At 47.2% G+C, this 16,780-nt stretch overlaps 45 non-coding genes across 45 annotated transcripts; 26 read left to right on the forward strand and 19 right to left on the reverse strand.

Annotated features, from left to right (window-relative positions):
- The first annotated feature begins 204 nt into the window (after positions 1 to 204).
- On the forward strand, positions 205 to 278 carry trnai-aau (transfer RNA isoleucine (anticodon AAU)). The gene has a single exon. It is a non-coding gene; the product is annotated as a tRNA-Ile (tRNA).
- A 161-nt stretch (positions 279 to 439) lies between these two features.
- trnaa-agc (transfer RNA alanine (anticodon AGC)) lies at positions 440 to 512 on the reverse strand. Its single transcript has one exon. It is a non-coding gene; the product is annotated as a tRNA-Ala (tRNA).
- A 418-nt stretch (positions 513 to 930) lies between these two features.
- trnag-ucc (transfer RNA glycine (anticodon UCC)) lies at positions 931 to 1,002 on the reverse strand. The gene has a single exon. It is a non-coding gene; the product is annotated as a tRNA-Gly (tRNA).
- Positions 1,003 to 1,445: 443 nt separating this feature from the next.
- On the forward strand, positions 1,446 to 1,519 carry trnai-aau (transfer RNA isoleucine (anticodon AAU)). The gene has a single exon. It is a non-coding gene; the product is annotated as a tRNA-Ile (tRNA).
- A 161-nt stretch (positions 1,520 to 1,680) lies between these two features.
- On the reverse strand, positions 1,681 to 1,753 carry trnaa-agc (transfer RNA alanine (anticodon AGC)). Its single transcript has one exon. It is a non-coding gene; the product is annotated as a tRNA-Ala (tRNA).
- A 267-nt stretch (positions 1,754 to 2,020) lies between these two features.
- On the forward strand, positions 2,021 to 2,092 carry trnad-guc (transfer RNA aspartic acid (anticodon GUC)). Its single transcript has one exon. It is a non-coding gene; the product is annotated as a tRNA-Asp (tRNA).
- Positions 2,093 to 2,171: 79 nt separating this feature from the next.
- Positions 2,172 to 2,243, reverse strand: trnag-ucc (transfer RNA glycine (anticodon UCC)). Its single transcript has one exon. It is a non-coding gene; the product is annotated as a tRNA-Gly (tRNA).
- Positions 2,244 to 2,363: 120 nt separating this feature from the next.
- Positions 2,364 to 2,436, forward strand: trnav-uac (transfer RNA valine (anticodon UAC)). Its single transcript has one exon. It is a non-coding gene; the product is annotated as a tRNA-Val (tRNA).
- Positions 2,437 to 3,030: 594 nt separating this feature from the next.
- trnaa-agc (transfer RNA alanine (anticodon AGC)) lies at positions 3,031 to 3,103 on the reverse strand. The gene has a single exon. It is a non-coding gene; the product is annotated as a tRNA-Ala (tRNA).
- A 267-nt stretch (positions 3,104 to 3,370) lies between these two features.
- trnad-guc (transfer RNA aspartic acid (anticodon GUC)) lies at positions 3,371 to 3,442 on the forward strand. The gene has a single exon. It is a non-coding gene; the product is annotated as a tRNA-Asp (tRNA).
- Positions 3,443 to 3,713: 271 nt separating this feature from the next.
- Positions 3,714 to 3,786, forward strand: trnav-uac (transfer RNA valine (anticodon UAC)). The gene has a single exon. It is a non-coding gene; the product is annotated as a tRNA-Val (tRNA).
- Positions 3,787 to 4,274: 488 nt separating this feature from the next.
- Positions 4,275 to 4,347, reverse strand: trnaa-agc (transfer RNA alanine (anticodon AGC)). The gene has a single exon. It is a non-coding gene; the product is annotated as a tRNA-Ala (tRNA).
- A 267-nt stretch (positions 4,348 to 4,614) lies between these two features.
- Positions 4,615 to 4,686, forward strand: trnad-guc (transfer RNA aspartic acid (anticodon GUC)). The gene has a single exon. It is a non-coding gene; the product is annotated as a tRNA-Asp (tRNA).
- A 597-nt stretch (positions 4,687 to 5,283) lies between these two features.
- trnai-aau (transfer RNA isoleucine (anticodon AAU)) lies at positions 5,284 to 5,357 on the forward strand. Its single transcript has one exon. It is a non-coding gene; the product is annotated as a tRNA-Ile (tRNA).
- A 501-nt stretch (positions 5,358 to 5,858) lies between these two features.
- On the forward strand, positions 5,859 to 5,930 carry trnad-guc (transfer RNA aspartic acid (anticodon GUC)). Its single transcript has one exon. It is a non-coding gene; the product is annotated as a tRNA-Asp (tRNA).
- A 79-nt stretch (positions 5,931 to 6,009) lies between these two features.
- Positions 6,010 to 6,081, reverse strand: trnag-ucc (transfer RNA glycine (anticodon UCC)). The gene has a single exon. It is a non-coding gene; the product is annotated as a tRNA-Gly (tRNA).
- A 446-nt stretch (positions 6,082 to 6,527) lies between these two features.
- Positions 6,528 to 6,601, forward strand: trnai-aau (transfer RNA isoleucine (anticodon AAU)). Its single transcript has one exon. It is a non-coding gene; the product is annotated as a tRNA-Ile (tRNA).
- Positions 6,602 to 7,102: 501 nt separating this feature from the next.
- On the forward strand, positions 7,103 to 7,174 carry trnad-guc (transfer RNA aspartic acid (anticodon GUC)). Its single transcript has one exon. It is a non-coding gene; the product is annotated as a tRNA-Asp (tRNA).
- Positions 7,175 to 7,253: 79 nt separating this feature from the next.
- Positions 7,254 to 7,325, reverse strand: trnag-ucc (transfer RNA glycine (anticodon UCC)). The gene has a single exon. It is a non-coding gene; the product is annotated as a tRNA-Gly (tRNA).
- Positions 7,326 to 7,771: 446 nt separating this feature from the next.
- Positions 7,772 to 7,845, forward strand: trnai-aau (transfer RNA isoleucine (anticodon AAU)). Its single transcript has one exon. It is a non-coding gene; the product is annotated as a tRNA-Ile (tRNA).
- A 161-nt stretch (positions 7,846 to 8,006) lies between these two features.
- trnaa-agc (transfer RNA alanine (anticodon AGC)) lies at positions 8,007 to 8,079 on the reverse strand. The gene has a single exon. It is a non-coding gene; the product is annotated as a tRNA-Ala (tRNA).
- A 418-nt stretch (positions 8,080 to 8,497) lies between these two features.
- On the reverse strand, positions 8,498 to 8,569 carry trnag-ucc (transfer RNA glycine (anticodon UCC)). The gene has a single exon. It is a non-coding gene; the product is annotated as a tRNA-Gly (tRNA).
- A 443-nt stretch (positions 8,570 to 9,012) lies between these two features.
- On the forward strand, positions 9,013 to 9,086 carry trnai-aau (transfer RNA isoleucine (anticodon AAU)). The gene has a single exon. It is a non-coding gene; the product is annotated as a tRNA-Ile (tRNA).
- Positions 9,087 to 9,247: 161 nt separating this feature from the next.
- Positions 9,248 to 9,320, reverse strand: trnaa-agc (transfer RNA alanine (anticodon AGC)). Its single transcript has one exon. It is a non-coding gene; the product is annotated as a tRNA-Ala (tRNA).
- A 267-nt stretch (positions 9,321 to 9,587) lies between these two features.
- Positions 9,588 to 9,659, forward strand: trnad-guc (transfer RNA aspartic acid (anticodon GUC)). Its single transcript has one exon. It is a non-coding gene; the product is annotated as a tRNA-Asp (tRNA).
- A 79-nt stretch (positions 9,660 to 9,738) lies between these two features.
- Positions 9,739 to 9,810, reverse strand: trnag-ucc (transfer RNA glycine (anticodon UCC)). Its single transcript has one exon. It is a non-coding gene; the product is annotated as a tRNA-Gly (tRNA).
- Positions 9,811 to 9,930: 120 nt separating this feature from the next.
- Positions 9,931 to 10,003, forward strand: trnav-uac (transfer RNA valine (anticodon UAC)). The gene has a single exon. It is a non-coding gene; the product is annotated as a tRNA-Val (tRNA).
- A 253-nt stretch (positions 10,004 to 10,256) lies between these two features.
- On the forward strand, positions 10,257 to 10,330 carry trnai-aau (transfer RNA isoleucine (anticodon AAU)). Its single transcript has one exon. It is a non-coding gene; the product is annotated as a tRNA-Ile (tRNA).
- Positions 10,331 to 10,491: 161 nt separating this feature from the next.
- Positions 10,492 to 10,564, reverse strand: trnaa-agc (transfer RNA alanine (anticodon AGC)). Its single transcript has one exon. It is a non-coding gene; the product is annotated as a tRNA-Ala (tRNA).
- A 267-nt stretch (positions 10,565 to 10,831) lies between these two features.
- On the forward strand, positions 10,832 to 10,903 carry trnad-guc (transfer RNA aspartic acid (anticodon GUC)). The gene has a single exon. It is a non-coding gene; the product is annotated as a tRNA-Asp (tRNA).
- A 271-nt stretch (positions 10,904 to 11,174) lies between these two features.
- trnav-uac (transfer RNA valine (anticodon UAC)) lies at positions 11,175 to 11,247 on the forward strand. The gene has a single exon. It is a non-coding gene; the product is annotated as a tRNA-Val (tRNA).
- A 253-nt stretch (positions 11,248 to 11,500) lies between these two features.
- Positions 11,501 to 11,574, forward strand: trnai-aau (transfer RNA isoleucine (anticodon AAU)). The gene has a single exon. It is a non-coding gene; the product is annotated as a tRNA-Ile (tRNA).
- A 161-nt stretch (positions 11,575 to 11,735) lies between these two features.
- trnaa-agc (transfer RNA alanine (anticodon AGC)) lies at positions 11,736 to 11,808 on the reverse strand. The gene has a single exon. It is a non-coding gene; the product is annotated as a tRNA-Ala (tRNA).
- A 610-nt stretch (positions 11,809 to 12,418) lies between these two features.
- On the forward strand, positions 12,419 to 12,491 carry trnav-uac (transfer RNA valine (anticodon UAC)). Its single transcript has one exon. It is a non-coding gene; the product is annotated as a tRNA-Val (tRNA).
- A 253-nt stretch (positions 12,492 to 12,744) lies between these two features.
- Positions 12,745 to 12,818, forward strand: trnai-aau (transfer RNA isoleucine (anticodon AAU)). Its single transcript has one exon. It is a non-coding gene; the product is annotated as a tRNA-Ile (tRNA).
- Positions 12,819 to 12,979: 161 nt separating this feature from the next.
- On the reverse strand, positions 12,980 to 13,052 carry trnaa-agc (transfer RNA alanine (anticodon AGC)). Its single transcript has one exon. It is a non-coding gene; the product is annotated as a tRNA-Ala (tRNA).
- A 610-nt stretch (positions 13,053 to 13,662) lies between these two features.
- On the forward strand, positions 13,663 to 13,735 carry trnav-uac (transfer RNA valine (anticodon UAC)). Its single transcript has one exon. It is a non-coding gene; the product is annotated as a tRNA-Val (tRNA).
- Positions 13,736 to 13,988: 253 nt separating this feature from the next.
- On the forward strand, positions 13,989 to 14,062 carry trnai-aau (transfer RNA isoleucine (anticodon AAU)). The gene has a single exon. It is a non-coding gene; the product is annotated as a tRNA-Ile (tRNA).
- Positions 14,063 to 14,223: 161 nt separating this feature from the next.
- Positions 14,224 to 14,296, reverse strand: trnaa-agc (transfer RNA alanine (anticodon AGC)). The gene has a single exon. It is a non-coding gene; the product is annotated as a tRNA-Ala (tRNA).
- A 267-nt stretch (positions 14,297 to 14,563) lies between these two features.
- Positions 14,564 to 14,635, forward strand: trnad-guc (transfer RNA aspartic acid (anticodon GUC)). The gene has a single exon. It is a non-coding gene; the product is annotated as a tRNA-Asp (tRNA).
- A 79-nt stretch (positions 14,636 to 14,714) lies between these two features.
- Positions 14,715 to 14,786, reverse strand: trnag-ucc (transfer RNA glycine (anticodon UCC)). The gene has a single exon. It is a non-coding gene; the product is annotated as a tRNA-Gly (tRNA).
- A 120-nt stretch (positions 14,787 to 14,906) lies between these two features.
- Positions 14,907 to 14,979, forward strand: trnav-uac (transfer RNA valine (anticodon UAC)). The gene has a single exon. It is a non-coding gene; the product is annotated as a tRNA-Val (tRNA).
- A 253-nt stretch (positions 14,980 to 15,232) lies between these two features.
- On the forward strand, positions 15,233 to 15,306 carry trnai-aau (transfer RNA isoleucine (anticodon AAU)). The gene has a single exon. It is a non-coding gene; the product is annotated as a tRNA-Ile (tRNA).
- A 161-nt stretch (positions 15,307 to 15,467) lies between these two features.
- On the reverse strand, positions 15,468 to 15,540 carry trnaa-agc (transfer RNA alanine (anticodon AGC)). The gene has a single exon. It is a non-coding gene; the product is annotated as a tRNA-Ala (tRNA).
- A 418-nt stretch (positions 15,541 to 15,958) lies between these two features.
- trnag-ucc (transfer RNA glycine (anticodon UCC)) lies at positions 15,959 to 16,030 on the reverse strand. The gene has a single exon. It is a non-coding gene; the product is annotated as a tRNA-Gly (tRNA).
- Positions 16,031 to 16,780: the final 750 nt, after the last annotated feature.

Genomic DNA, 16,780 nt, shown 5'->3' on the forward strand with positions numbered 1-16,780 from the left:
ACACCTCATTAGTAGATGGGAACAATCTATATTTTGTGTTAGGCCTTATTAAGACAATTGCGAGCACAGGAAGCAATCATGCCATCCCCGTGCTGTTGTTGTGCCTTCTGCGCTTGGCTTCGGATGTGGAAAAAAACAGAATAAAACAATTACACCTGGTGGACATTCATCCGTCATGCCTGAAGGGTTCTGCTTTCAACTGTGGGCCGGTTAGCTCAGTTGGTTAGAGCGTGGTGCTAATAACGCCAAGGTCGCGGGTTCGATCCCCGTACGGGCCAAAAATTCTTCTCTTTGTTTTGCTATATCATGCTTTCAGACGGTCATCTGTCAAGCAGAGGCAAATGGTGAATCAGGTAAATAACGTACACTGAAGTTATACACTCAAACTTATAGTTTTTAAAGCTGTTCTCAGTGGCATTCACACAGTCAAAACCTTCGTTGGAGAATGCGGGCATCGATCCCGCTACCTCTCGCATGCTAAGCGAGCGCTCTACCATTTGAGCTAATTCCCCTTGAAGAAACAGGAGCTGTTAGCCTCTCATGACAACAGCATAACATTTAGAAGGCTGAAGCATGTTGATCAGAGGTGACTCACTTCAGCAGTAGCACAGTGAGAACTATGCACAGTTTCAGGTTTCTGGGACTTCACATCACTGACAAGCTCACTCACCATGCATTCCCTAATGAAAAAGGCACAAGAACACACACACCTTCTGTGAAGATTGAGAAGGGGCCAGTATTACCTGTTGCATGTTGCAGAGATTCAGCTGCACACAGCTTCCTCGTTAGTATAGTGGACAGTATCTCCGCCTGTCACGCGGAAGACCGGGGTTCGATTTCCCGACGGGGAGAGAATATGTTTTTTCTGAACCTACGGCCGAAAAACCTGAAAAGGTTTTGGATCAGCAAGGTGCGACGCGCTAAAGACAATGCGTTGGCCGGGAATCGAACCCGGGTCAACTGCTTGGAAGGCAGCTATGCTCACCACTATACCACCAACGCCACAAACAAGCACACCATTGTTTTGCTGAAAGACCCTCAGTGCAAATTTTCCCCTGGGAAAGATGACCAAACTCTGTCATTTCCACTGCGGGACACATGCACGCTTGGTGGAAAATTGTGGTTTCTGTAGTGTAGTGGTCATCATGTTCGCCTTACACGTGAAAGGTCCCTGGTTCGAAACCAGGCAGAAACATGCCTTTAGTTCTTGTCTTTTGTCTGACACTATGGGCAAGCCTGTCATCACACCTCATTAGTAGATGGGAACAATCTATATTTTGTGTTAGGCCTTATTAAAACAATTGCGAGCACAGGAAGCAATCATGCCATCCCCGTGCTGTTGTGCCTCCTGCGCTTGGCTTCGGATGTGGAAAAAAACAGAATAAAACAATTACACCTGGTGGACATTCATCCGTCATGCCTGAAGGGTTCTGCTTTCAACTGTGGGCCGGTTAGCTCAGTTGGTTAGAGCGTGGTGCTAATAACGCCAAGGTCGCGGGTTCGATCCCCGTACGGGCCAAAAATTCTTCTCTTTGTTTTGCTATATCATGCTTTCAGACGGTCATCTGTCAAGCAGAGGCAAATGGTGAATCAGGTAAATAACGTACACTGAAGTTATACACTCAAACTTATAGTTTTTAAAGCTGTTCTCAGTGGCATTCACACAGTCAAAACCTTCGTTGGAGAATGCGGGCTTCGATCCCGCTACCTCTCGCATGCTAAGCGAGCGCTCTACCATTTGAGCTAATTCCCCTTGAAGAAACAGGAGCTGTTAGCCTCTCATGACAACAGCATAACATTTAGAAGGCTGAAGCATGTTGATCAGAGGTGACTCACTTCAGCAGTAGCACAGGGAGAACTATGCACAGTTTCAGGTTTCTGGGACTTCACATCACTGACAAGCTCACTCACCATGCATTCCCTAATGAAAAAGGTACAAGAACACACACACCTTCTGTGAAGATTGAGAAGGGGCCAGTATTACCTGTTGCATGTTGCAGAGATTCAGTTGCACACAGCTTCCTCGTTAGTATAGTGGACAGTATCTCCGCCTGTCACGCGGAAGACCGGGGTTCGATTCCCCGACGGGGAGAGAATATGTTTTTTCTGAACCTACGGCCGAAAAACCTGAAACGGTTTTGGAGCAGCAAGGTGCGACGCGCTAAAGGCAATGCGTTGGCCGGGAATCGAACCCGGGTCAACTGCTTGGAAGGCAGCTATGCTCACCACTATACCACCAACGCCACAAACAAGCACACCATTGTTTTGCTGAAAGACCCTCAGTGCAAATTTTCCCCTGGGAAAGATGACCAAACTCTGTCATTTCCACTGCGGGACACATGCACGCTTGGTGGAAAATTGTGGTTTCTGTAGTGTAGTGGTCATCACGTTCGCCTTACACGCGAAAGGTCCCTGGTTCGAAACCAGGCAGAAACATGCCTTTAGTTCTTGTCTTTTGTCTGACACTATGGGCAAGCCTGTCATCACACCTCATTAGTAGATGGGAACAATCTATATTTTGTGTTAGGCCTTATTAAGACAATTGCGAGCACAGGAAGCAATCATGCCATCCCCGTGCTGTTGTTGTGCCTTCTGCGCTTGCCTTCGGATGTGGAAAAAAACAGAATAAAACAATTACACCTGGTGGACATTCATCCGTCATGCCTGAAGGGTTCCGCTATCAACAGTGGGCCGGTTAGCTCAGTTGGTTAGAGCGTGGTGCTAATAACGCCAAGGTCGCGAGTTCGATCCCCGTACGGGCCAAAAGTTCTTCTCTTTGTTTTGCTATATCATGCTTTCAGACGGTCATCTGTCAAGCAGAGGCAAATGGTGAATCAGGTAAATAACGTACACTGAAGTTATACACTCAAACTTATAGTTTTTAAAGCTGTTCTCAGTGGCATTCACACAGTCAAATCCTTCGTTGGAGAATGCGGGCAGCGATCCCGCTACCTCTCGCATGCTAAGGGAGCGCTTTACCATTTGAGCTAATTCCCCTTGAAGAAATAGGAGCTGTTAGCCAACCTTCGCTGGAGAATGCGGGCATCGATCCCGCTACCTCTCGCATGCTAAGCGAGCGCTCTACCATTTGAGCTAATTCCCCTTGAAGAAACAGGAGCTGTTAGCCTCTCATGACAACAGCATAACATTTAGAAGGCTGAAGCATGTTGATCAGAGGTGACTCACTTCAGCAGTAGCACAGGGAGAACTATGCAAAGTTTCAGGTTTCTGGGACTTCACATCACTGACAAGCTCACTCACCATGCATTCCCTAATGAAAAAGGCACAAGAACACACACACCTTCTGTGAAGATTGAGAAGGGGCCAGTATTACCTGTTGCATGTTGCAGAGATTCAGCTGCACATAGCTTCCTCGTTAGTATAGTGGACAGTATCTCCGCCTGTCACGCGGAAGACCGGGGTTCGATTCCCCGACGGGGAGAGAATATGTTTTTTCTGAACCTACGGCCGAAAAACCTGAAAAGGTTTTGGATCAGCAAGGTGCGACGCGCTAAAGACAATGCATTGGCCGGGAATCGAACCCGAGTCAACTGCTTGGAAGGCAGCTATGCTCACCACTATACCACCAACGCCACAAACAAGCACACCATTGTTTTGCTGAAAGACCCTCAGTGCAAATTTTCCCCTGGGAAAGATGACCAAACTCTGTCATTTCCACTGCGGGACACATGCACGCTTGGTGGAAAATTGTGGTTTCTGTAGTGTAGTGGTCATCACGTTCGCCTTACACGCGAAAGGTCCCTGGTTCGAAACCAGGCAGAAACATGCCTTTAGTTCTTGTCTTTTGTCTGACACTATGGGCAAGCCTGTCATCACACCTCATTAGTAGATGGGAACAATCTATATTTTGTGTTAGGCCTTATTAAGACAATTGCGAGCACAGGAAGCAATCATGCCATCCCCGTGCTGTTGTTGTGCCTTCTGCGCTTGCCTTCGGATGTGGAAAAAAACAGAATAAAACAATTACACCTGGTGGACATTCATCCGTCATGCCTGAAGGGTTCCGCTATCAACAGTGGGCCGGTTAGCTCAGTTGGTTAGAGCGTGGTGCTAATAACGCCAAGGTCGCGAGTTCGATCCCCGTACGGGCCAAAAGTTCTTCTCTTTGTTTTGCTATATCATGCTTTCAGACGGTCATCTGTCAAGCAGAGGCAAATGGTGAATCAGGTAAATAACGTACACTGAAGTTATACACTCAAACTTACAGTTTTTAAAGCTGTTCTCAGTGGCATTCACACAGTCAAAACCTTCATTGGAGAATGCGGGCATCGATCCCGCTACCTCTCGCATGCTAAGCGAGCGCTCTACCATTTGAGCTAATTCCCCTTGAAGAAACAGGAGCTGTTAGCCTCTCATGACAACAGCATAACATTTAGAAGGCTGAAGCATGTTGATCAGAGGTGACTCACTTCAGCAGTAGCACAGGGAGAACTATGCACAGTTTCAGGTTTCTGGGACTTCACATCACTGACAAGCTCACTCACCATGCATTCCCTAATGAAAAAGGCACAAGAACACACACACCTTCTGTGAAGATTGAGAAGGGGCCAGTATTACCAGTTGCATGTTGCAGAGATTCAGCTGCACACAGCTTCCTCGTTAGTATAGTGGACAGTATCTCCGCCTGTCACGCGGAAGACCGGGGTTCGATTCCCCGACGGGGAGAGAATATGTTTTTTCTGAACCTACGGCCGAAAAACCTGAAAAGGTTTTGGATCAGCAAGGTGCGACGTGCTAAAGGCAATGCGTTGGCCGGGAATCGAACCCGGGTCAACTGTTTGGAAGGCAGCTATGCTCACCACTATACCACCAACGCCACAAACAAGCACACCATTGTTTTGCTGAAAGACCCTCAGTGCAAATTTTCCCCTGGGAAAGATGACCAAACTCTGTCATTTCCACTGCGGGACACATGCACGCTTGGCGGAAAATTGTGGTTTCTGTAGTGTAGTGGTCATCACGTTCGCCTTACACGTGAAAGGTCCCTGGTTCGAAACCAGGCAGAAACATGCCTTTAGTTCTTGTCTTTTGTCTGACACTATGGGCAAGCCTGTCATCACACCTCATTAGTAGATGGGAACAATCTATATTTTGTGTTAGGCCTTATTAAGACAATTGCGAGCACAGGAAGCAATCATGCCATCCCCGTGCTGTTGTTGTGCCTTCTGCGCTTGCCTTCGGATGTGGAAAAAAACAGAATAAAACAATTACACCTGGTGGACATTCATCCGTCATGCCTGAAGGGTTCCGCTATCAACAGTGGGCCGGTTAGCTCAGTTGGTTAGAGCGTGGTGCTAATAACGCCAAGGTCGCGGGTTCGATCCCCGTACGGGCCAAAAGTTCTTCTCTTTGTTTTGCTATATCATGCTTTCAGACGGTCATCTGTCAAGCAGAGGCAAATGGTGAATCAGGTAAATAACGTACACTGAAGTTATACACTCAAACTTATAGTTTTTAAAGCTGTTCTCAGTGGCATTCACACAGTCAAAACCTTCGTTGGAGAATGCGGGCATCGGTCCCGCTACCTCTCGCATGCTAAGCGAGCGCTCTACCATTTGAGCTAATTCCCCTTGAAGAAACAGGAGCTGTTAGCCTCTCATGACAACAGCATAACATTTAGAAGGCTGAAGCATGTTGATCAGAGGTGACTCACTTCAGCAGTAGCACAGGGAGAACTATGCACAGTTTCAGGTTTCTGGGACTTCACATCACTGACAAGCTCACTCACCATGCATTCCCTAATGAAAAAGGCACAAGAACACACACACCTTCTGTGAAGATTGAGAAGGGGCCAGTATTACCTGTTGCATGTTGCAGAGATTCAGCTGCACACAGCTTCCTCGTTAGTATAGTGGACAGTATCTCCGCCTGTCACGCGGAAGACCGGGGTTCGATTCCCCGACGGGGAGAGAATATGTTTTTTCTGAACCTAGGGCCGAAAAACCTGAAACGGTTTTGGAGCAGCAAGGTGCGACGCGCTAAAGGCAATGCGTTGGCCGGGAATCGAACCCGGGTCAACTGCTTGGAAGGCAGCTATGCTCACCACTATACCACCAACGCCACAAACAAGGAAACCATTGTTTTGCTGAAAGACCCTCAGTGCAAATTTTCCCCTGGGAAAGATGACCAAACTCTGTCATTTCCACTGCGGGACACATGCACGCTTGGTGGAAAATTGTGGTTTCTGTAGTGTAGTGGTCATTACGTTCGCCTTACACGCGAAAGGTCCCTGGCTCGAAACCAGGCAGAAACATGCCTTTAGTTCTTGTCTTTTGTCTGACACTATGGGCAAGCCTGTCATCACACCTCATTAGTAGATGGGAACAATCTATATTTTGTGTTAGGCCTTATTAAGACAATTGCGAGCACAGGAAGCAATCATGCCATCCCTGTGCTGTTGTTGTGCCTTCTGCGCTTGGCTTTGGATGTGGAAAAAAACAGAATAAAACAATTACACCTGGTGGACATTCATCCGTCATGCCTGAAGGGTTCTGCTTTCAACTGTGGGCCGGTTAGCTCAGTTGGTTAGAGCGTGGTGCTAATAACGCCAAGGTCGCGGGTTCGATCCCCGTACGGGCCAAAAATTCTTCTCTTTGTTTTGCTATATCATGCTTTCAGACGGTCATCTGTCAAGCAGAGGCAAATGGTGAATCAGGTAAATAACGTACACTGAAGTTATACACTCAAACTTATAGTTTTTAAAGCTGTTCTCAGTGGCATTCACACAGTCAAAACCTTCGTTGGAGAATGCGGGCGTCGATCCCGCTACCTCTCGCATGCTAAGCGAGCACTCTACCATTTGAGCTAATTCCCCTTGAAGAAACAGGAGCTGTTAGCCTCTCATGACAACAGCATAACATTTAGAAGGCTGAAGCATGTTGATCAGAGGTGACTCACTTCAGCAGTAGCACAGGGAGAACTATGCACAGTTTCAGGTTTCTGGGACTTCACATCACTGACAAGCTCACTCACCATGCATTCCCTAATGAAAAAGGTACAAGAACACACACACCTTCTGTGAAGATTGAGAAGGGGCCAGTATTACTTGTTGCATGTTGCAGAGATTCAGCTGCACACAGCTTCCTCGTTAGTATAGTGGACAGTATCTCCGCCTGTCACGCGGAAGACCGGGGTTCGATTCCCCGACGGGGAGAGAATATGTTTTTTCTGAACCTAGGGCCGAAAAACCTGAAACGGTTTTGGAGCAGCAAGGTGCGACGCGCTAAAGGCAATGCGTTGGCCGGGAATCGAACCCGGGTCAACTGCTTGGAAGGCAGCTATGCTCACCACTATACCACCAACGCCACAAACAAGGACACCATTGTTTTGCTGAAAGACCCTCAGTGCAAATTTTCCCCTGGGAAAGATGACCAAACTCTGTCATTTCCACTGCGGGACACATGCACGCTTGGTGGAAAATTGTGGTTTCTGTAGTGTAGTGGTCATTACGTTCGCCTTACACGCGAAAGGTCCATGGCTCGAAACCAGGCAGAAACATGCCTTTAGTTCTTGTCTTTTGTCTGACACTATGGGCAAGCCTGTCATCACACCTCATTAGTAGATGGGAACAATCTATATTTTGTGTTAGGCCTTATTAAGACAATTGCGAGCACAGGAAGCAATCATGCCATCCCTGTGCTGTTGTTGTGCCTTCTGCGCTTGGCTTCGGATGTGGAAAAAAACAGAATAAAACAATTACACCTGGTGGACATTCATCCGTCATGCCTGAAGGGTTCTGCTTTCAACTGTGGGCCGGTTAGCTCAGTTGGTTAGAGCGTGGTGCTAATAACGCCAAGGTCGCGGGTTCGATCCCCGTACGGGCCAAAAATTCTTCTCTTTGTTTTGCTATATCATGCTTTCAGACGGTCATCTGTCAAGCAGAGGCAAATGGTGAATCAGGTAAATAACGTACACTGAAGTTATACACTCAAACTTATAGTTTTTAAAGCTGTTCTCAGTGGCATTCACACAGTCAAAACCTTCGTTGGAGAATGCGGGCATCGATCCCGCTACCTCTCGCATGCTAAGCGAGCGCTCTACCATTTGAGCTAATTCCCCTTGAAGAAACAGGAGCTGTTAGCCTCTCATGACAACAGCATAACATTTAGAAGGCTGAAGCATGTTGATCAGAGGTGACTCACTTCAGCAGTAGCACAGGGAGAACTATGCACAGTTTCAGGTTTCTGGGACTTCACATCACTGACAAGCTCACTCACCATGCATTCCCTAATGAAAAAGGCACAAGAACACACACACCTTCTGTGAAGATTGAGAAGGGGCCAGTATTACCTGTTGCATGTTGCAGAGATTCAGCTGCACACAGCTTCCTCGTTAGTATAGTGGACAGTATCTCCGCCTGTCACGCGGAAGACTGGGGTTCGATTTCCCGACGGGGAGAGAATATGTTTTTTCTGAACCTACGGCCGAAAAACCTGAAAAGGTTTTGGATCAGCAAGGTGCGACGCGCTAAAGACAATGCGTTGGCCGGGAATCGAACCCGGGTCAACTGCTTGGAAGGCAGCTATGCTCACCACTATACCACCAACGCCACAAACAAGCACACCATTGTTTTGCTGAAAGACCCTCAGTGCAAATTTTCCCCTGGGAAAGATGACCAAACTCTGTCATTTCCACTGCGGGACACATGCACGCTTGGTGGAAAATTGTGGTTTCTGTAGTGTAGTGGTCATCACGTTCGCCTTACACGTGAAAGGTCCCTGGTTCGAAACCAGGCAGAAACATGCCTTTAGTTCTTGTCTTTTGTCTGACACTATGGGCAAGCCTGTCATCACACCTCATTAGTAGATGGGAACAATCTATATTTTGTGTTAGGCCTTATTAAGACAATTGCGAGCACAGGAAGCAATCATGCCATCCCCGTGCTGTTGTGCCTCCTGCGCTTGGCTTCGGATGTGGAAAAAAACAGAATAAAACAATTACACCTGGTGGACATTCATCCGTCATGCCTGAAGGGTTCTGCTTTCAACTGTGGGCCGGTTAGCTCAGTTGGTTAGAGCGTGGTGCTAATAACGCCAAGGTCGCGGGTTCGATCCCCGTACGGGCCAAAAATTCTTCTCTTTGTTTTGCTATATCATGCTTTCAGACGGTCATCTGTCAAGCAGAGGCAAATGGTGAATCAGGTAAATAACGTACACTGAAGTTATACACTCAAACTTATAGTTTTTAAAGCTGTTCTCAGTGGCATTCACACAGTCAAAACCTTCGTTGGAGAATGCGGGCATCGATCCCGCTACCTCTCGCATGCTAAGCGAGCGCTCTACCATTTGAGCTAATTCCCCTTGAAGAAACAGGAGCTGTTAGCCTCTCATGACAACAGCATAACATTTAGAAGGCTGAAGCATGTTGATCAGAGGTGACTCACTTCAGCAGTAGCACAGGGAGAACTATGCACAGTTTCAGGTTTCTGGGACTTCACATCACTGACAAGCTCACTCACCATGCATTCCCTAATGAAAAAGGTACAAGAACACACACACCTTCTGTGAAGATTGAGAAGGGGCCAGTATTACCTGTTGCATGTTGCAGAGATTCAGTTGCACACAGCTTCCTCGTTAGTATAGTGGACAGTATCTCCGCCTGTCACGCGGAAGACCGGGGTTCGATTCCCCGACGGGGAGAGAATATGTTTTTTCTGAACCTACGGCCGAAAAACCTGAAACGGTTTTGGAGCAGCAAGGTGCGACGCGCTAAAGGCAATGCGTTGGCCGGGAATCGAACCCGGGTCAACTGCTTGGAAGGCAGCTATGCTCACCACTATACCACCAACGCCACAAACAAGCACACCATTGTTTTGCTGAAAGACCCTCAGTGCAAATTTTCCCCTGGGAAAGATGACCAAACTCTGTCATTTCCACTGCGGGACACATGCACGCTTGGTGGAAAATTGTGGTTTCTGTAGTGTAGTGGTCATCACGTTCGCCTTACACGCGAAAGGTCCCTGGTTCGAAACCAGGCAGAAACATGCCTTTAGTTCTTGTCTTTTGTCTGACACTATGGGCAAGCCTGTCATCACACCTCATTAGTAGATGGGAACAATCTATATTTTGTGTTAGGCCTTATTAAGACAATTGCGAGCACAGGAAGCAATCATGCCATCCCCGTGCTGTTGTTGTGCCTTCTGCACTTGGCTTCGGATGTGGAAAAAAACAGAATAAAACAATTACACCTGGTGGACATTCATCCGTCATGCCTGAAGGGTTCTGCTTTCAACTGTGGGCCGGTTAGCTCAGTTGGTTAGAGCGTGGTGCTAATAACGCCAAGGTCGCGGGTTCGATCCCCGTACGGGCCAAAAATTCTTCTCTTTGTTTTGCTATATCATGCTTTCAGACGGTCATCTGTCAAGCAGAGGCAAATGGTGAATCAGGTAAATAACGTACACTGAAGTTATACACTCAAACTTATAGTTTTTAAAGCTGTTCTCAGTGGCATTCACACAGTCAAAACCTTCGTTGGAGAATGCGGGCATCGATCCCGCTACCTCTCGCATGCTAAGCGAGCGCTCTACCATTTGAGCTAATTCCCCTTGAAGAAACAGGAGCTGTTAGCCTCTCATGACAACAGCATAACATTTAGAAGGCTGAAGCATGTTGATCAGAGGTGACTCACTTCAGCAGTAGCACAGGGAGAACTATGCACAGTTTCAGGTTTCTGGGACTTCACATCACTGACAAGCTCACTCACCATGCATTCCCTAATGAAAAAGGTACAAGAACACACACACCTTCTGTGAAGATTGAGAAGGGGCCAGTATTACCTGTTGCATGTTGCAGAGATTCAGTTGCACACAGCTTCCTCGTTAGTATAGTGGACAGTATCTCCGCCTGTCACGCGGAAGACCGGGGTTCGATTCCCCGACGGGGAGAGAATATGTTTTTTCTGAACCTACGGCCGAAAAACCTGAAACGGTTTTGGAGCAGCAAGGTGCGACGCGCTAAAGGCAATGCGTTGGCCGGGAATCGAACCCGGGTCAACTGCTTGGAATGCAGCTATGCTCACCACTATACCACCAACGCCACAAACAAGCACACCATTGTTTTGCTGAAAGACCCTCAGTGCAAATTATCCCCTGGGAAAGATGACCAAACTCTGTCATTTCCACTGCGGGACACATGCACGCTTGGTGGAAAATTGTGGTTTCTGTAGTGTAGTGGTCATCACGTTCGCCTTACACGCGAAAGGTCCCTGGTTCGAAACCAGGCAGAAACATGCCTTTAGTTCTTGTCTTTTGTCTGACACTATGGGCAAGCCTGTCATCACACCTCATTAGTAGATGGGAACAATCTATATTTTGTGTTAGGCCTTATTAAGACAATTGCGAGCACAGGAAGCAATCATGCCATCCCCGTGCTGTTGTTGTGCCTTCTGCACTTGGCTTCGGATGTGGAAAAAAACAGAATAAAACAATTACACCTGGTGGACATTCATCCGTCATGCCTGAAGGGTTCTGCTTTCAACTGTGGGCCGGTTAGCTCAGTTGGTTAGAGCGTGGTGCTAATAACGCCAAGGTCGCGGGTTCGATCCCCGTACGGGCCAAAAATTCTTCTCTTTGTTTTGCTATATCATGCTTTCAGACGGTCATCTGTCAAGCAGAAGCAAATGGTGAATCAGGTAAATAACGTACACTGAAGTTATACACTCAAACTTATAGTTTTTAAAGCTGTTCTCAGTGGCATTCACACAGTCAAAACCTTCGTTGGAGAATGCGGGCATCGATCCCGCTACCTCTCGCATGCTAAGCGAGCGCTCTACCATTTGAGCTAATTCCCCTTGAAGAAACAGGAGCTGTTAGCCTCTCATGACAACAGCATAACATTTAGAAGGCTGAAGCATGTTGATCAGAGGTGACTCACTTCAGCAGTAGCACAGGGAGAACTATGCACAGTTTCAGGTTTCTGGGACTTCACATCACTGACAAGCTCACTCACCATGCATTCCCTAATGAAAAAGGTACAAGAACACACACACCTTCTGTGAAGATTGAGAAGGGGGCAGTATTACCTGTTGCATGTTGCAGAGATTCAGCTGTACACAGCTTCCTCGTTAGTATAGTGGACAGTATCTCCGCCTGTCACGCGGAAGACCGGGGTTCTATTCCCCGACGGGGAGAGAATATGTTTTTTCTGAACCTACGGCCGAAAAACCTGAAACGGTTTTGGAGCAGCAAGGTGCGACGCGCTAAAGGCAATGCGTTGGCCGGGAGTCGAACCCGGGTCAACTGCTTGGAAGGCAGCTATGCTCACCACTATACCACCAACGCCACAAACAAGCACACCATTGTTTTGCTGAAAGACCCTCAGTGCAAATTTTCCCCTGGGAAAGATGACCAAACTCTGTCATTTCCACTGCGGGACACATGCACGCTTGGTGGAAAATTGTGGTTTCTGTAGTGTAGTGGTCATCACGTTCGCCTTACACGCGAAAGGTCCCTGGTTCGAAACCAGGCAGAAACATGCCTTTAGTTCTTGTCTTTTGTCTGACACTATGGGCAAGCCTGTCATCACACCTCATTAGTAGATGGGAACAATCTATATTTTGTGTTAGGCCTTATTAAGACAATTGCGAGCACAGGAAGCAATCATGCCATCCCCGTGCTGTTGTTGTGCCTTCTGCGCTTGCCTTCGGATGTGGAAAAAAACAGAATAAAACAATTACACCTGGTGGACATTCATCCGTCATGCCTGAAGGGTTCCGCTATCAACAGTGGGCCGGTTAGCTCAGTTGGTTAGAGCGTGGTGCTAATAACGCCAAGGTCGCGGGTTCGATCCCCGTACGGGCCAAAAGTTCTTCTCTTTGTTTTGCTATATCATGCTTTCAGACGGTCATCTGTCAAGCAGAGGCAAATGGTGAATCAGGTAAATAACGTACACTGAAGTTATACACTCAAACTTATAGTTTTTAAAGCTGTTCTCAGTGGCATTCACACAGTCAAAACCTTCGTTGGAGAATGCGGGCATCGATCCCGCTACCTCTCGCATGCTAAGCGAGCGCTCTACCATTTGAGCTAATTCCCCTTGAAGAAACAGGAGCTGTTAGCCTCTCATGACAACAGCATAACATTTAGAAGGCTGAAGCATGTTGATCAGAGGTGACTCACTTCAGCAGTAGCACAGGGAGAACTATGCACAGTTTCAGGTTTCTGGGACTTCACATCACTGACAAGCTCACTCACCATGCATTCCCTAATGAAAAAGGTACAAGAACACACACACCTTCTGTGAAGATTGAGAAGGGGGCAGTATTACCTGTTGCATGTTGCAGAGATTCAGCTGCACACAGCTTCCTCGTTAGTATAGTGGACAGTATCTCCGCCTGTCACGCGGAAGACCGGGGTTCTATTCCCCGACGGGGAGAGAATATGTTTTTTCTGAACCTACGGCCGAAAAACCTGAAACGGTTTTGGAGCAGCAAGGTGCGACGCGCTAAAGGCAATGCGTTGGCCGGGAGTCGAACCCGGGTCAACTGCTTGGAAGGCAGCTATGCTCACCACTATACCACCAACGCCACAAACAAGCACACCATTGTTTTGCTGAAAGACCCTCAGTGCAAATTTTCCCCTGGGAAAGATGACCAAACTCTGTCATTTCCACTGCGGGACACATGCACGCTTGGTGGAAAATTGTGGTTTCTGTAGTGTAGTGGTCATCACGTTCGCCTTACACGCGAAAGGTCCCTGGTTCGAAACCAGGCAGAAACATGCCTTTAGTTCTTGTCTTTTGTCTGACACTATGGGCAAGCCTGTCATCACACCTCATTAGTAGATGGGAACAATCTATATTTTGTGTTAGGCCTTATTAAGACAATTGCGAGCACAGGAAGCAATCATGCCATCCCCGTGCTGTTGTTGTGCCTTCTGCGCTTGCCTTCGGATGTGGAAAAAAACAGAATAAAACAATTACACCTGGTGGACATTCATCCGTCATGCCTGAAGGGTTCTGCTATCAACTGTGGGCCGGTTAGCTCAGTTGGTTAGAGCGTGGTGCTAATAACGCCAAGGTCGCGGGTTCGATCCCCGTACGGGCCAAAAATTCTTCTCTTTGTTTTGCTATATCATGCTTTCAGACGGTCATCTGTCAAGCAGAGGCAAATGGTGAGTCAGGTAAATAACGTACACTGAAGTTATACACTCAAACTTATAGTTTTTAAAGCGGTTCTCAGTGGCATTCACACAGTCAAAACCTTCGTTGGAGAATGCGGGCTTCGATCCCGCTACCTCTCGCATGCTAAGCGAGCGCTCTACCATTTGAGCTAATTCCCCTTGAAGGAACAGGAGCTGTTAGCCTCTCATGACAACAGCATAACATTTAGAAGGCTGAAGCATGTTGATCAGAGGTGACTCACTTCAGCAGTAGCACAGGGAGAACTATGCACAGTTTCCGGTTTCTGGGACTTCACATCACTGACAAGCTCACTCACCATGCATTCCCTAATGAAAAAGGCACAAGAACACACACACCTTCTGTGAAGATTGAGAAGGGGCCAGTATTACCTGTTGCATGTTGCAGAGATTCAGCTGCACACAGCTTCCTCGTTAGTATAGTGGACAGTATCTCCGCCTGTCACGCGGAAGACCGGGGTTCGATTCCCCGACGGGGAGAGAATATGTTTTTTCTGAACCTACGGCCGAAAAACCTGAAAAGGTTTTGGATCAGCAAGGTGCGACGCGCTAAAGGCAATGCGTTGGCCGGGAATCGAACCCGGGTCAACTGCTTGGAAGGCAGCTATGCTCACCACTATACCACCAACGCCACAAAAAAGCACACCATTGTTTTGCTGAAAGACCCTCAGTGTAAATTTTCCCCTGGGAAAGATGACCAAACTCTGTCATTTCCACTGCGGGACACATGCACGCTTGGTGGAAAATTGTGGTTTCTGTAGTGTAGTGGTCATCACGTTCGCCTTACACGCGAAAGGTCCCTGGTTCGAAACCAGGCAGAAACATGCCTTTAGTTCTTGTCTTTTGTCTGACACTATGGGCAAGCCTGTCATCACACCTCATTAGTAGATGGGAACAATCTATATTTTGTGTTAGGCCTTATTAAGACAATTGCGAGCACAGGAAGCAATCATGCCATCCCCGTGCTGTTGTTGTGCCTTCTGCGCTTGCCTTCGGATGTGGAAAAAAACAGAATAAAACAATTACACCTGGTGGACATTCATCCGTCATGCCTGAAGGGTTCCGCTATCAACAGTGGGCCGGTTAGCTCAGTTGGTTAGAGCGTGGTGCTAATAACGCCAAGGTCGCGGGTTCGATCCCCGTACGGGCCAAAAGTTCTTCTCTTTGTTTTGCTATATCATGCTTTCAGACGGTCATCTGTCAAGCAGAGGCAAATGGTGAATCAGGTAAATAACGTACACTGAAGTTATACACTCAAACTTATAGTTTTTAAAGCTGTTCTCAGTGGCATTCACACAGTCAAAACCTTCGTTGGAGAATGCGGGCATCGATCCCGCTACCTCTCGCATGCTAAGCGAGCGCTCTACCATTTGAGCTAATTCCCCTTGAAGAAACAGGAGCTGTTAGCCTCTCATGACAACAGCATAACATTTAGAAGGCTGAAGCATGTTGATCAGAGGTGACTCACTTCAGCAGTAGCACAGGGAGAACTATGCACAGTTTCAGGTTTCTGGGACTTCACATCACTGACAAGCTCACTCACCATGCATTCCCTAATGAAAAAGGCACAAGAACACACACACCTTCTGTGAAGATTGAGAAGGGGCCAGTATTACCTGTTGCATGTTGCAGAGATTCAGCTGCACACAGCTTCCTCGTTAGTATAGTGGACAGTATCTCCGCCTGTCACGCGGAAGACCGGGGTTCGGTTCCCCGACGGGGAGAGAATATGTTTTTTCTGAACCTACGGCCGAAAAACCTGAAACGGTTTTGGAGCAGCAAGGTGCGACGCGCTAAAGGCAATGCGTTGGCCGGGAATCGAACCCGGGTCAACTGCTTGGAAGGCAGCTATGCTCACCACTATACCACCAACGCCACAAACAAGGACACCATTGTTTTGCTGAAAGACCCTCAGTGCAAATTTTCCCCTGGGAAAGATGACCAAACTCTGTCATTTCCACTGCGGGACACATGCACGCTTGGTGGAAAATTGTGGTTTCTGTAGTGTAGTGGTCATCACGTTCGCCTTACATGTGAAAGGTCCCTGGTTCGAAACCAGGCAGAAACATGCCTTTAGTTCTTGTCTTTTGTCTGACACTATGGGCAAGCCTGTCATCACACCTCATTAGTAGATGGGAACAATCTATATTTTGTGTTAGGCCTTATTACAGTTTTTCTCCATTGGTTTGGCTCATTTCTTGAAACTGAGATGACATTCTCAAAATAACATGGACAAATTCCCAAACTAACTTGCAGTTTCTCATAACAGAATGGCATTTCTCATTGCTTTCATCACATTTCAAATGCTTTGTACACGTCTCAAGCACTTAGTACATCTTTGCAAATGGTTTTGTACAAGTAGCCTACACTTAACACAATCATCCTACATTTAGTACATTTTCCAAAAGAATGCATCTTGTTGATCTATCCTAATTGGTTAGTTCTCAGTGTAATGGTTGTTCTCTTCAAAACATGTCAGCACAATTTCATCATATAAGTCATCATCTGCAGAATAGTCTGCTCAATTCTCAAAATGGATTAAGAAATTGTAATACAATACAGAACACATATTTTGGAACATTTCATAAATTCATTACAATCAGGTGAGTAGGTAACAGGTGAAAG

This window comes from Astyanax mexicanus, unplaced genomic scaffold (genome assembly GCF_023375975.1).
Source record: "Astyanax mexicanus isolate ESR-SI-001 unplaced genomic scaffold, AstMex3_surface scaffold_31, whole genome shotgun sequence".
In the NCBI taxonomy this organism is placed as follows: Eukaryota; Metazoa; Chordata; class Actinopteri; order Characiformes; family Acestrorhamphidae; genus Astyanax; species Astyanax mexicanus.